This window comes from Helianthus annuus, chromosome 1 (assembly GCF_002127325.2).
Source record: "Helianthus annuus cultivar XRQ/B chromosome 1, HanXRQr2.0-SUNRISE, whole genome shotgun sequence".
NCBI lineage: Eukaryota > Viridiplantae > Streptophyta > Magnoliopsida > Asterales > Asteraceae > Helianthus > Helianthus annuus.
In genome coordinates, this window is record NC_035433.2 from 139,566,402 (window position 1) to 139,578,778 (window position 12,377).

General features: G+C 38.4%; 1 long non-coding RNA gene across 2 annotated transcripts; it reads left to right on the forward strand.

Annotated features, from left to right (window-relative positions):
• The first annotated feature begins 261 nt into the window (after positions 1–261).
• Positions 262–2,961, forward strand: LOC110940348. Of its 2 annotated transcripts, none has more exons than XR_002593053.2 (9): positions 262–563; positions 788–825; positions 928–1,186; positions 1,276–1,467; positions 1,619–1,782; positions 1,872–1,965; positions 2,248–2,358; positions 2,474–2,583; positions 2,773–2,961. It is a non-coding gene; the product is annotated as an uncharacterized LOC110940348 (long non-coding RNA). The 2 variants fall into 2 exon arrangements; XR_002593047.2 differs by having other exon boundaries at positions 1,276–1,337.
• The last annotated feature ends 9,416 nt before the right edge of the window (positions 2,962–12,377 follow it).

Sequence of the window (12,377 nt, forward strand, 5' to 3'; positions counted from 1 at the left end):
AAGTTTAGTTATATGTTCTATTTTAAAACCAAAATTTATGGTTGTTTTAAATGCACTAGCCTATAAAAATCCTATTAATTGCATTTAATTTACTTTACTTAATAATCTATATCTATAATATATTAAAAAGAAGAAGTGATGTACCAAATTGTAATTTTACTATTTTTACAAGTTGTGAAGCATTACGTACAAGGATGTGTAAGCCATTTCATCCAAAATTTTAAGACACTAAAAGGGTAATTGGGGGATTTCAGACTCCTATATCGGCGATTGAATGCATCTGTTTCTAATCGATTCAATTCCTTCAACCCTGCTTCAATTCATGCTCAATTAATACATATAGAGAGAGAATCAGGCATAGATCGCCAGAAAGAGAATGGGGGGAATGAGAACAGGCAAGCAGAGGAAGGGACTTTGATGGTTATTCAATTGAATGTCAGTAATTGTGAAACCCTTTATCATCCAAACGCACAAAAGACAAGACCAAAGCACATCTTCATCATCATCTTCTACTTCCAAATTCCCAAATCTTCCATCTAGGGTTCCGATTGAGACTTACAGAGGTATGTTTTTGGATTTGATTATGTTCGGTAATGATGATAATCGAATGAGACTAATCTATACCTGTGTTTTGAAGCTGTAATCGGTGTTTAAGTATACCGTATGGTGGATGTGAATCGCCCCTTCGTTCAATTCTAACATCGTCTGCAACGAATGCTTTATGTATATTTGCTCTCTCCCCAACCAATGATATATTAAGCTGATTACGAATCCATTGTTTTTGCAGGGACATAGGGTTCTTCGGCTTACCATGTCCAATAAAGGGTTTTGTTTTCTTTTTTTGTTTACATCCACTTATTATTAGTCCATTAATATTGGTTTTCCATTTCGATTTATAAGAAATCAACGTTTATCTATGTTTTGCAGGTTGGTATACACGATTGTTCCAGTAAAGGTTTTGTTATTAGGAGGTGTTATCTGATCCGTTTTAGTTTCCTGAAATACCCACGTTAAAATGATTATGCCTTTTTATCTGGTTGAACCTAATACTTTCTTGATTTGAAATTCAAAACTACAAGAGGTTGTGATGATTGAACACTATTTGAATCGAAATTGGGTTAATACTTAAGTAGTAAGCTCATTTACACAGGCTAGCCAACTCGAGCTCTATAACTGAAGCTTGGGCGTGAGTACTGATTCTTTTTTTTATGTGCAAAGATATATTAACTTTTTGTACTTCTTACGGTTCTGATTCTTTTTTTTGTGTGCTTATAGTGTGTGTATAAGCCTTTGGAATGTCACCCAATGGTTCCGCAGTTACAACCTTACACTTTGGCGTGAGTACTGATTCTTCCTGATTAATAATTCTTTGTCCGGCCTTTTTATTACTTGAGCTTTAATGCGAGTTTCTTTTATGGGAAAAATCACTTTAGAAATCTACATCTCTCATATTCACATATGGCTAAGGTATGTAAGCTGGCACCTTAGTGATGCTTATATATCTTAAAAAGTTTTACCTACAAATCTTGAGTAATTATCGTATTTGTTGTTTTGCAAGGCAAGTTATTGGTTAGCAGATCAAGAGTGCCAAATGATCTTTTCACGTTTATGTTTGTAGAAACCAGAAGACTTTTTGGCCAGAAAAGAGTGCTCGGATATACGTACGTGTTCAGGGCGCACAACTTAAAAAACACATTGATGCAACTTTGGGTAGTGGATATTTGACGGAAGTTGTTTGCCTACCTCCTGGAGAAGATCTTAACGAATGGCTGGCAATTAATGGTAACGATCTTCAATGATTTATCATGTAAATTAGCATATGATTACTAATTTTTGTAATTACTGTTTTGTTCATATTTTGTTATCTGCAGTTGTTGATTTTTTTTAATCAAGTGAACATCCTTTATGGTACTCTTGCTGAGTTCCGCACACAATCGACATGGCCAACATGACAGCCAGAACAAAGTAACTTACTTGCTTAAAGACTCTTCACCAGTAACTTGCTTAAATTAACCTATTCTGACCCGAACCTGTTTTGACCCGTTCTATTTTTTATTATCCTTTATTGAAATACAATTATATGTTTTAAAGCATTAAGCATATAAATTGCCATGTATTCTCACACAAACTTTATAAATTTTGTGATATGTTTATAAAAAATGTTTTATTACATAATATTATATGTTACTAAGCACTATTAGTTTGGATATTGTTTGTAAAATTTTTATTTTTGACTTTTTGCTATAGATGAGGTTCAAAGGATGGTATGTGGGTTTAACGATGGAAGAATTTGGAACTTGTGTTGGGCATTCATCATTTGGAAGCAGATGCCGTGATTTCTGATTACCAAGAATAAATGTAATGTGATGTATGCTATTGAAAAACTTTTGAAAATTGAGGGCATGAAGATCTCTTTCTGGGCAGCTGTTTGCTATTAGCCATGATCAATAGTTAACCATTCCTAATGTTACAGGTATAGTTTATTAAAAAGGCGATTGAAGATATGGCTGCCAGAAGTTTGGGATACTTACTAGAATTGCTAATGCCAGAGGCATCCCAAGTTGAGCCCAACTTAAAAATCAAGTGAGTTTACAATGGCAGTTTTCAAACGTGTTTAGTAACATGCCAAAACAAGTCATTTTGGTACGGGTCAAAATTGGCTGGGTAAGGTTGCCGTAAACAGTTTTTTGCACAAGCTTAGCCTACAATTGATTTAGATGTCAAAATTGGTTCAAAAAGTGATATTTTATTATTTTGTTTTTGAACATCCAGGCATACACCATTGAGCAGACAGATTCGTAGATTTTTTTTAATTAATACTTTCTGCACAAGCTTAGCCTATGATCAAGCATTTGACTTTGACCTCATCAAGTATATAGAGATATGCATGACCTCACCCATAAAGTTGATGTTCATATCCAGTAGTTGAACTATTTTTATATGCATCAACTTTTTTATATTATATATGGTTATATACTGTCACTTTAAATGGAAATGTTATTGATTCAAATTATGCATGCTTACAAGTGTTGGTGATTTTAGTGTAATTAATTTATGAAAGGTGTGGTCCGTGTGGGCTACGTGCTTGAAGTGGGTTCAAAGGGGAAACGCACAGGGCCCAAGGGACAAAAGTTTATAGTAGGAAGCATGAACTAATAATCGCTAGAAATTATTCTCTTAGTATTAACCGGTGATGTTAGTAGTGACTACGACAAATAGTAACTTTGCCTAGCAACTTTAACTACCGTGATTACCCGAATTGATACTGTTCGAACATGGGTACCAAGGTTTGGTTTTTAATGGTTTTAATCCATGTAAAACCGGTGTTGATTGGTATATCGAATGCATGTATACCGAAACGAACCATTATAAACGATATCTGGTTTTGTTATGGAGTGCCCAAAATTCTTTGAATGGACAAATGCATTGCTTGCTAAATGAAAATCCATGTAGAAGCTATGCTGCAATGTCACAACACTTGAGTCAATGGGTGCCTTTTGGGTTATTATATCTCAACAATTATTACGTGGTTTTACTTTGTTTGATATAAATAAGTTGTTAACATGTTACTTACAACCCTTCCCCATGTACTGTTTAACCTGTTATAGCGTGGTCTCAAAAGGCAAAATAAAGACAATAACTATTATGTTAGTTACAACCCTTCCCCCTGTCGTTTCAGAAAAAACCAATAACTATTATGCATGTCGTGCATCGCACGGGTATTCCCCCTAGTATGATATTATAAATATCATCAAAATCGGTACTTGGATTCTCAACAGTACCGATACCATTTTGTAAGAAAATAAAGACAGAATATTGTACCTTATTTATTGTATGATACCCAATAGTCGGTTGAAGAATGAAAAAAGGGTTTACATACTACCATCTATTATCACTACTACTATTATAATTATTTTTACTTCTAGTACTATTAGTTTAACTATTATATTATTAAAGAGTATAAAGAATAAGAAAAATAACACCTCACTAAAAGGCTGTTCGGTTTCAAGAGCCAAATGAAATGTTAAGATTAATTATACAGCTTGACTTTATATATAGTATAAGATTTGTAATTATGTATTAATAATTTACACTTTTTTTAACGGCAAGGAACGACGTGCCAACCACCGTGACATCAGGCGCGGTGGCCAAGGTCGACTACTCGACCCCCGCCAGCCCCTTGGTTCTCCCAGATACGCGAAAACCCGACCTCCACCTTCACGCATGACAGTGGAATAATCGGTAAAACCTCGCCTCCCATCCAAGACGAACCGACGCCACTTATATTCGCCCTTCACCCTATTGGAATTGATCTTATTCCATATTTTCCTCTAATTGATTGCCTTCCCTTTCACAGCTCCTTAATCTTAGCCTTTCCTTTTCTTTGGTTTTCTTCATTGTATTTAACCAAATGGTTGTGGCTGTATCAGATGAACAAAATCAATAAAACTCATGAATGCTTTTGATTATCATTTTATATGGTATCAGAGCAGGATTAATCATACTCACCAAACCCTAGCCGACCAATAGCCATATCAGTTGACAAGAAATCTGATGGAGGCGCCATTCTTCAAATCTTCTGTTCCAGTGAGTCGTGAAGGAACCCTGAGCCAAAAGCCGCATAAATTGATCCAAAATTATGCCGAACAAGTTAATATACTCGAGCACTGTACGTTCTGCGGGAAGGATGGGCATTCATATGACGGGTGTTTCAAACGGAAAGGTTATCCGGTGTGGTGGCCGGGAAACCGAAAGCGAGGTGGACTAAAACCGAAGGCAGCCTGCATCGAGTCTGAGTCCAGCAGGATTCCAGACCTAACTAGTAAAGATGAAGTTGATGACGATTGGATTATGGACTCGGGTTCCACCGATCACATCACGTATATTGCAGACATTTTTGAGAACAAAACGAAAAGATATTTTGAATCCCCTGTTGTAATTCCTAATGGGAATGCGATACCTGTTGAAGGGAGAGGAGAATGTGTTTTACCAGGAGGAACCAGAATTAAAGGGGTTTTACACATCCCTAAGTTTACTTGTAATCTTTTATCGGTCAGGAGATTATGTAAAGACCTGCAATCGGCCATAACATTTTTTCCTGATTTTTGTGTAATGCAGAAACTTCACACGAGGAACTTGATTGGTGTGGGGGAGTGCAAAAATGGTCTATACCGAATGGGGATGCTCAGAAGAGAAAAGAAAGCTATGACGACAAAAATGGATGTTTGGCATAAAAGATTGGGTCATGCTTCCGGTAACAAACTTACTCACATAGACTTTCTTGGCAATCGTTCCTTTAATGAAGTATATGATTCTTGCTCTAAAGCAAAACATGCTAGACACCCTTTTACAAGCAGTAATATTAAAACCAAGGATTGTTTTGAACTTCTGCATTGTGATATTTGGGGAAAATACCAATTCCCATCTTTTTCAGGGGCAAGTTATTTTCTAACCATAGTTGATGATTTCAGTAGAGCTACTTGGGTTTTTCTTTTAAAATTTAAGCATGAAGCTAGTCATTACTTAATATATTTTCACAAACTAATAAAAACCCAATTCGGAAAATCAGTCAAAAGGATTCGAAGTGACAATGGTGGGGAATTCACCTCGAATGACATGCAAAAATTTTACAATGAGCAAGGGATTTTGCTTGAAACAACTTGTCCACATACCCCACAACAGAATGGGGTAGTCGAAAGAAAACATAGACATTTGCTTGAAATCGCTAGAGCCTTGAGGTTTGAAGCAAATTTACCTAAGAAATTTTGGGGAGAGTGCGTTTTAACTGCTGCTTACATCATTAACCGTTTACCCTCCACTGTTATTGGAAATAAAACACCTTACGAGGTAATTTTCAATGAAAAACCGGACTATGCTTCTATGAGAGTTTTTGGGTGTCTAGCTTATTATTGGAGCACCGAAACCAAAGGAGACAAATTTGAAGAGAGGGGGAGACCAGGGGTGTTTTTAGGGTACCCACAAGGAACAAAAGGTTACAAAATTTATGATATAGTTAATAAGAAAATTATAATATCCAGAGATGTGAGATTTCCTGAAGACAAATTTCCTTTTGACAAGGTTTATGAAACAGAAAATTTACCTTGTGAAATAGGAAATTTAACAGACCCGTTCGATCCTTACTTTCATGTGGCTCAAGATGAGAATTCACATGAAACTATGGACCCTAACGACTTTCTCGGAACCCACGAAGCTAGTGACAATGTGGGTATCAACCAAAGCCCAACAGTTGAAGGTCCACAACCACAAGTAGAAAATCAAAACAATGAAGTCCAAGAAGAATCATCAGACCAATCGATTCGGGCCCAGGAACAGTTATCAGATGAACAGGACCAACTAGGTCGACCACAACGAAACCGTTCACAACCAAAGCATCTTGACGACTACATCGTTAAGCTACCCCCATCAGTTGACAATGCACAAACCGCACCAACTCAGGCCCCCTCAACGGTACACTCCTTATCTAATTTTGTATCATATAATAACTTTTCTGCTTCTCACAAAGCCTTTTTAGCGACAATCGATTCGACCGATGAGCCGAAATTTTTCCATCAGGCTGTCAAAGATAATCGGTGGATTGAAGCTATGAAGAAAGAAATACGAGCTCTAGAAGAAAATGCAACTTGGACTTTGGAAGATTTACCTGATGGGAAACACGCCATTGACTCGAAATGGGTTTATAACATCAAGTACAAGCCCAATGGAGATGTTGAAAGGTACAAGGCACGCCTAGTGGCAAAGGGCTTTACTCAAATGGAGGGTGTGGATTATCATGACACTTTTGCTCCGGTTGCCAAACTTGTCACAGTCCGTACTCTCTTAGCCGTAGCAGCCAAAAGAAACTGGTTAATTCAGCAACTCGATGTTAACAACGCATTTTTACATGGTGACTTGGATGAAGAAGTATATATGAAAGTTCCCCAAGGCTTTGTCAAAGCAGGAGAAACGAAGGTGTGCCGATTAAGGAAGTCGATTTATGGGTTAAAACAAGCCTCAAGAAATTGGTACCAGAAGTTCACCAACGCTTTGCTGGAGCTTACTTTCAAGCAATCTAAGGCTGACCATTCTTTGTTTACTTACCGACAAGGCAATAGCTTCGTGACAGCCCTCATTTATGTCGATGATGTTATTCTCGTTGGTAACGACGCGTCCAAAATAGAACACACTAAAAGTGAACTTGACAAAAGGTTTAGCATCAAAGATCTCGGGAATCTAAAGTATTTCCTTGGAATAGAAGTTGCCCGTACTCCTGAAGGGTTAGTGTTAAGCCAACGAAAATACACCTTGGATATTCTCAATGATTGCGGGATGCAAGGGTGTAGACCAAGCTCTATCCCTATGGAACAAAATCATAAGCTGGATAGTAGTGAAAGTGAACCAAAAGTTGATGCTACTCGATATCGTCGCGTTGTTGGAAGACTTCTTTACCTACAAGCCACAAGGCCAGACATTGCCTACACGGTAAACATCTTATCTCAGTTCGTTGCAGACCTACGACAGTCTCACATGGATGCGGTACATAGGATACTCCGTTATTTGAAGGCCACTCCTGGCCAAGGTGTGCTATTTCCACGAGCAGGAGGTTACAACCTCACCGCGTACTGTGATTCAGACTGGCTTGGGTGTCCATACACTCGAAGATCAAGAACCGGTTATGTGCTTCTTTTGGGTGGAGCACCAATTTCATGGAAAACAAAGAAGCAATCTGTTGTATCCCGCTCCTCGGTAGAGGCAGAATATAGATCTATGGCATCCACTGTTAGTGAAGTCTTATGGGTTCGGTGGCTTTTATAAGAGCTCGATGTCGCTTCCGCTAGCCCAACTCCATTATTCTGTGACAACCAAGCTGCTCGGCACATTGCAAATAATCCGGTTTTTCACGAACGAACTAAGCATGTTGAAATGGATTGCTACTTCGTTCGCGAAAGAATTGATTCCAAAGAAGTTCAAACCTTTTCCATTGACACCAAAATGCAACTTGCTGATCTTCTCACCAAAGGATTAGGCGCTCAACAACTTCGGTTCTTACTAGGCAAGTTGGGAACTCGAGACCTACACGTTCCAACTTGAGGGGGAGTATTGGAATTGATCTTATTCCATATTTTCCTCTAATTGATTGCCTTCCCTTTCACGGCTCCTTAATCTTAGCCTTTCCTTTTCTTTGGTTTTCTTCATTGTATTTAACCAAATGGTTGTGGTTGTATCAGATGAACAAAATCAATAAAACTCATGAATGCTTTTGATTATCATTTTATACCCGGATGCCGCAAAAAATAATGGGGAAAGTGGGAGTCAAACCTGGGTCACAAGGAACACCAAGTTTTTCCCCAACCACTCCACCACTATCTTAATGGCAATAATTTACACTTACACCAAACACAATATGTATTCATAGGATCAGTATTTGCGACGGTTTCGTGGTGAGAGTTATCATCAACGTTATCGGTTGATTTGGCGCCACTTAACTTTTCATTTGAACAACATTCTTTTTTTTTTACACTAATTCGTCTTCTGTGGGGCTCAAACTCTTTGTCTCAAGTGGAACAACACCTTAACTCCAATCGCTTTGACATTTGAATCACCACTTGTGTTTTTTTTGAACGGCAAGGAACGACGTGCCAACCACCGTGACACAAGGCGTTATGGCCAAGGTTGACTACTCGACCGCCGCCAGCCCCTTAGGTCTCCCAGATGCACGGAAACCCGACCTTCGCCCGTCCGAAGGCACGACAGTGGAATAATCGGTAAAACATTGTCTCCCATCCATGACAAACTGTCGCCACCCATATTCGCCCTTCACATGGATGTCACAGAAATAATGGAGAGAGTGGGAGTCGAACCTAGATCACAACCACCAACATAAAAAAGGGCTGAAAATGAACATAAACAAAGTTTATTCATTGCAATAAACAAAGTTTTAACTAGACCAATAAAAATGGGGTTTACCATCTAGTATCTACAGTTACTATTATTACTACAACTAATACAAGAATTACTTTATAGCAATAGAAAAATTAAAAAAAAAAAAAAAGAATTACTTTATAGTAATAGAAAAATATAAGAAAAATGACAGCTCACTACATGTTGACTCTTGAATGCGATAACCACTTTATAAGGCTGAACGGGGTGCTCACCGATTTCCCATCGGTGACCCCTCTTGCTGATGAGGGAATGCACCGCCAACATATCGGTGACCAAGAGAGAGGCAACAAACCGGTGGCGGCTCACCGAAGAGAGGGGGAGGAGAGAGGGAGGAGAGAGGGAGAGGGGACCAATCAATGCTTTTTTTTTTTAATTTAATAAAAACCAAGTCACCTAAGAGGGGAGTGCCGCCATCAATTTAGGGTGTTAGGGGAGTTTAAGAGTGGAGTTGACGTGGCACACGAGGATTGGTTGGGCGTAAGAGAGGGGACTCACTTCTTAGGGTGAAGGGGGTGCTCACCTAATAGGTGAGTCCCCTCTCTTACGCCAAACCAATCCCCGTGTGCCACGTCAACTCCCCTCTTAAACTCCCCTAACACCCCCATTTGATGGCGCCACTCCCCTCTTAACTCCCCTTATTTTTTTATTCAAAAAAAAAAAAAACAAAGAAAAGCTTTGATTGGTTGAAAGTGGGCTGGCCCCACACCTTTCCCCTCTCCTCCATCGGTGAACCCACGCCCAATATACACCCCGAATCGGGACCCCGCTTTGATGGCGGCGGTGTTCCCGATCGGGGAAACCTATCACCGCAACCACTCACCGAAGACGCCCCGTTCACCCTTAGGTGAGCACCCCTTACACCCTAAACAAAGTTTATGGATAAAAAACTTACACAAAGTTTAAAACCACAGAACGAAAACTAGGGACTACCATTACCATCCTATTTTACTTCTACTATTATTTTCATAATACTATTACAAACAAAACAAATAACTGTACCCAGTAAAATTTTACTCGTAGACAAAGCTATTGATAAAGTATGAGAACGGTGTATGACGACAAACCTTTCCTCTATCTCATAGAAACACATACCCCTGACTCTAAACCCTTTTTTTGACCAAGTAACATAATTAATAGCATTCACAATAAGTTACTTATCCTTATCCATATAATTCAACTAAATATTATCATTTTATTTAAAAAAAAAATGCTCATCTTCTCAAAGCCTCATAGATATGATTCCCTAACCTTATAATTTTATTAAGAGAAATGACTAATGAATTAGTATATTTAAGGGTACCATATTCATTTCCATATAATATTAAAGATACAGATAAGGTTTAAGAATTCTTTTATAGCACGATTTTAGAGTAAACTGTCAAAATGATCTCTGAGGTTTGGTCAATTTTGTCACATTAGTCCAAAACTCAAATCTTTTGAATCTGGGTCCTTGTGGTTTCAATTTTGTTGTTATTTTCATCCAAAATCAAAATCTGGTTAGATTTTTCAGTTAACATCCAACTTTTCTGTCTTTTTCCTCTCTTTTAATAAAGGGAAAAATAGTCTTTTAACGTTTTATTATAACAAATTAAAAAAAATCTAACCATTTTGCCCTTTAGGAAAAAAGAAATGATTATTTTGATGTTTCTTATTGAAATGATATGGCAAGTTTGTTTCTTATACAACCTTCTTTCCTGTGGAGATACAAACTTTTTCCTTGTTGAGGTAGGACTCCACCAAGGGTTTGCGTTGAGCCCTTTTCTTTTTGCGATTGTCTTGGATGAGTTGTCCAAGTTGATTGAGGAGACAGTTCCCTGGTGCATGCTTTTTGCAGACGATATTGTGTTGATTGCAGAGACTAAACAGTGCCTGAACGCGAGGGTAGAGGAGTGGCGAGTAGCTTTAGAGGGCAAGGGCCTAAGGATTAGTCGATCTAAGACTGAGTATCTACACTGTGATTTCAGTGGTGTAGCCGATGATGATGACATCCAAATCACTATTGAGGATCAATTGGTCCCCCAGGCAACTAAATTTAAGTATTTGGGGTCGTTTGTACAAAGAGATGGTGACATAGATAGTGATGTAACCCATCGCATACAGGCTGGCTGGTGTAGATGGAGGGCAACCAGTGGGGTATTGTGCGATAGGAGGTTCCCAACTAAACGAAAAGGGAAATTTTACAGGGTAGCAGTTAGGCCCACTATGCTATATGGAACAGACTGTTGGGCTATCAAGAAGACACAAGCGCAAGATGGAGGTAGCAGAGATGAGGATGCTGAGGTGGATGTGTGGACACACGAGGTTAGATCGGATAACAAATGAGGTTTTTAGGGAAAGATTAGGAGTGACTAGTATATCTGATAAGATTAAAGAGGGGAGATTGAGATGGTTTGGGCATGTGAAGCGGAGACAAACGACGACACCAGTTAGAGTAGTGAAAACTCTTATTGTGGAGGGGATGATAGGAAGAGGCAAACCCGAACTGACATGGGATGAGCAGATTAGGCATGGTTTACTAGAGTTACATCTTTTGAGGACATGGTCCAAGATAGGACTTCGTAGAGGCGTAGGATTAGGGTTAAGGTTAAGGTTAAGGACTTCTAGAGGATATTGCAGTAAGGTCTTAAGTGTATTTTAGGGATGTAGGTTTTTCTTAAGTGACTTTACCAGTGATTTCCTTCTTGTGTTTATGCTCAAATGATGTTGTATGCTATTATACATGATTTATATTATATTGTGTCACTCTGATCACTTTCTTGGTATTGGTGGCTTCCTATTTCTATATTCTTTGACTTGGTGTGTTGGTATGCTGTTCGTTTTGGAGCCTAGGGTCTCTCTGGAAGCAGTCTCTCTATCCCTATGGATAGAGGCAAAGTCTGTCTACATCAGGGTCGTCTCCGAAAATGCTAAAAAGATTTTGGGCCCTGAGCGAGATTAAAAAAACCGGGCCTGACATAACCTTTTGCAATAAATAAGGAAATAGCGAGAAACAAAGTAAGCCCACTGAACCGAAAAAACGCCTAGCATGTACACTCGAACCCAACACCTGAACTTTAGAAGGGCAGTCGACAACCGGTTCAACTATGGTTGGTGCCGACATAGCCTTTAATTCACACTTATCTGCTTTACAAATACGATCTTGCTTGAACTTGTACAATTCTTTATTTGATCTAAAATATAATTATTAATTAAAAGCAATGATAAACAGAAAATAAGAAAACAAAAACATTGATACATGAGTTGTTATAGTTAATTCCTAATAAGAAAGGCATAAGTGCAGTATAATCTATTACAATTAATTCCTAATACACCAAGTTCATTGGAACCCATGAACAAACTAGACATTAATCTTAAAAAAAATATACAAAAGGGACTCGAACCAGCCACCATCTGGTTGGAAACAAGGGGCCTTTCCACTAGGCTGTAATTATTTTTTT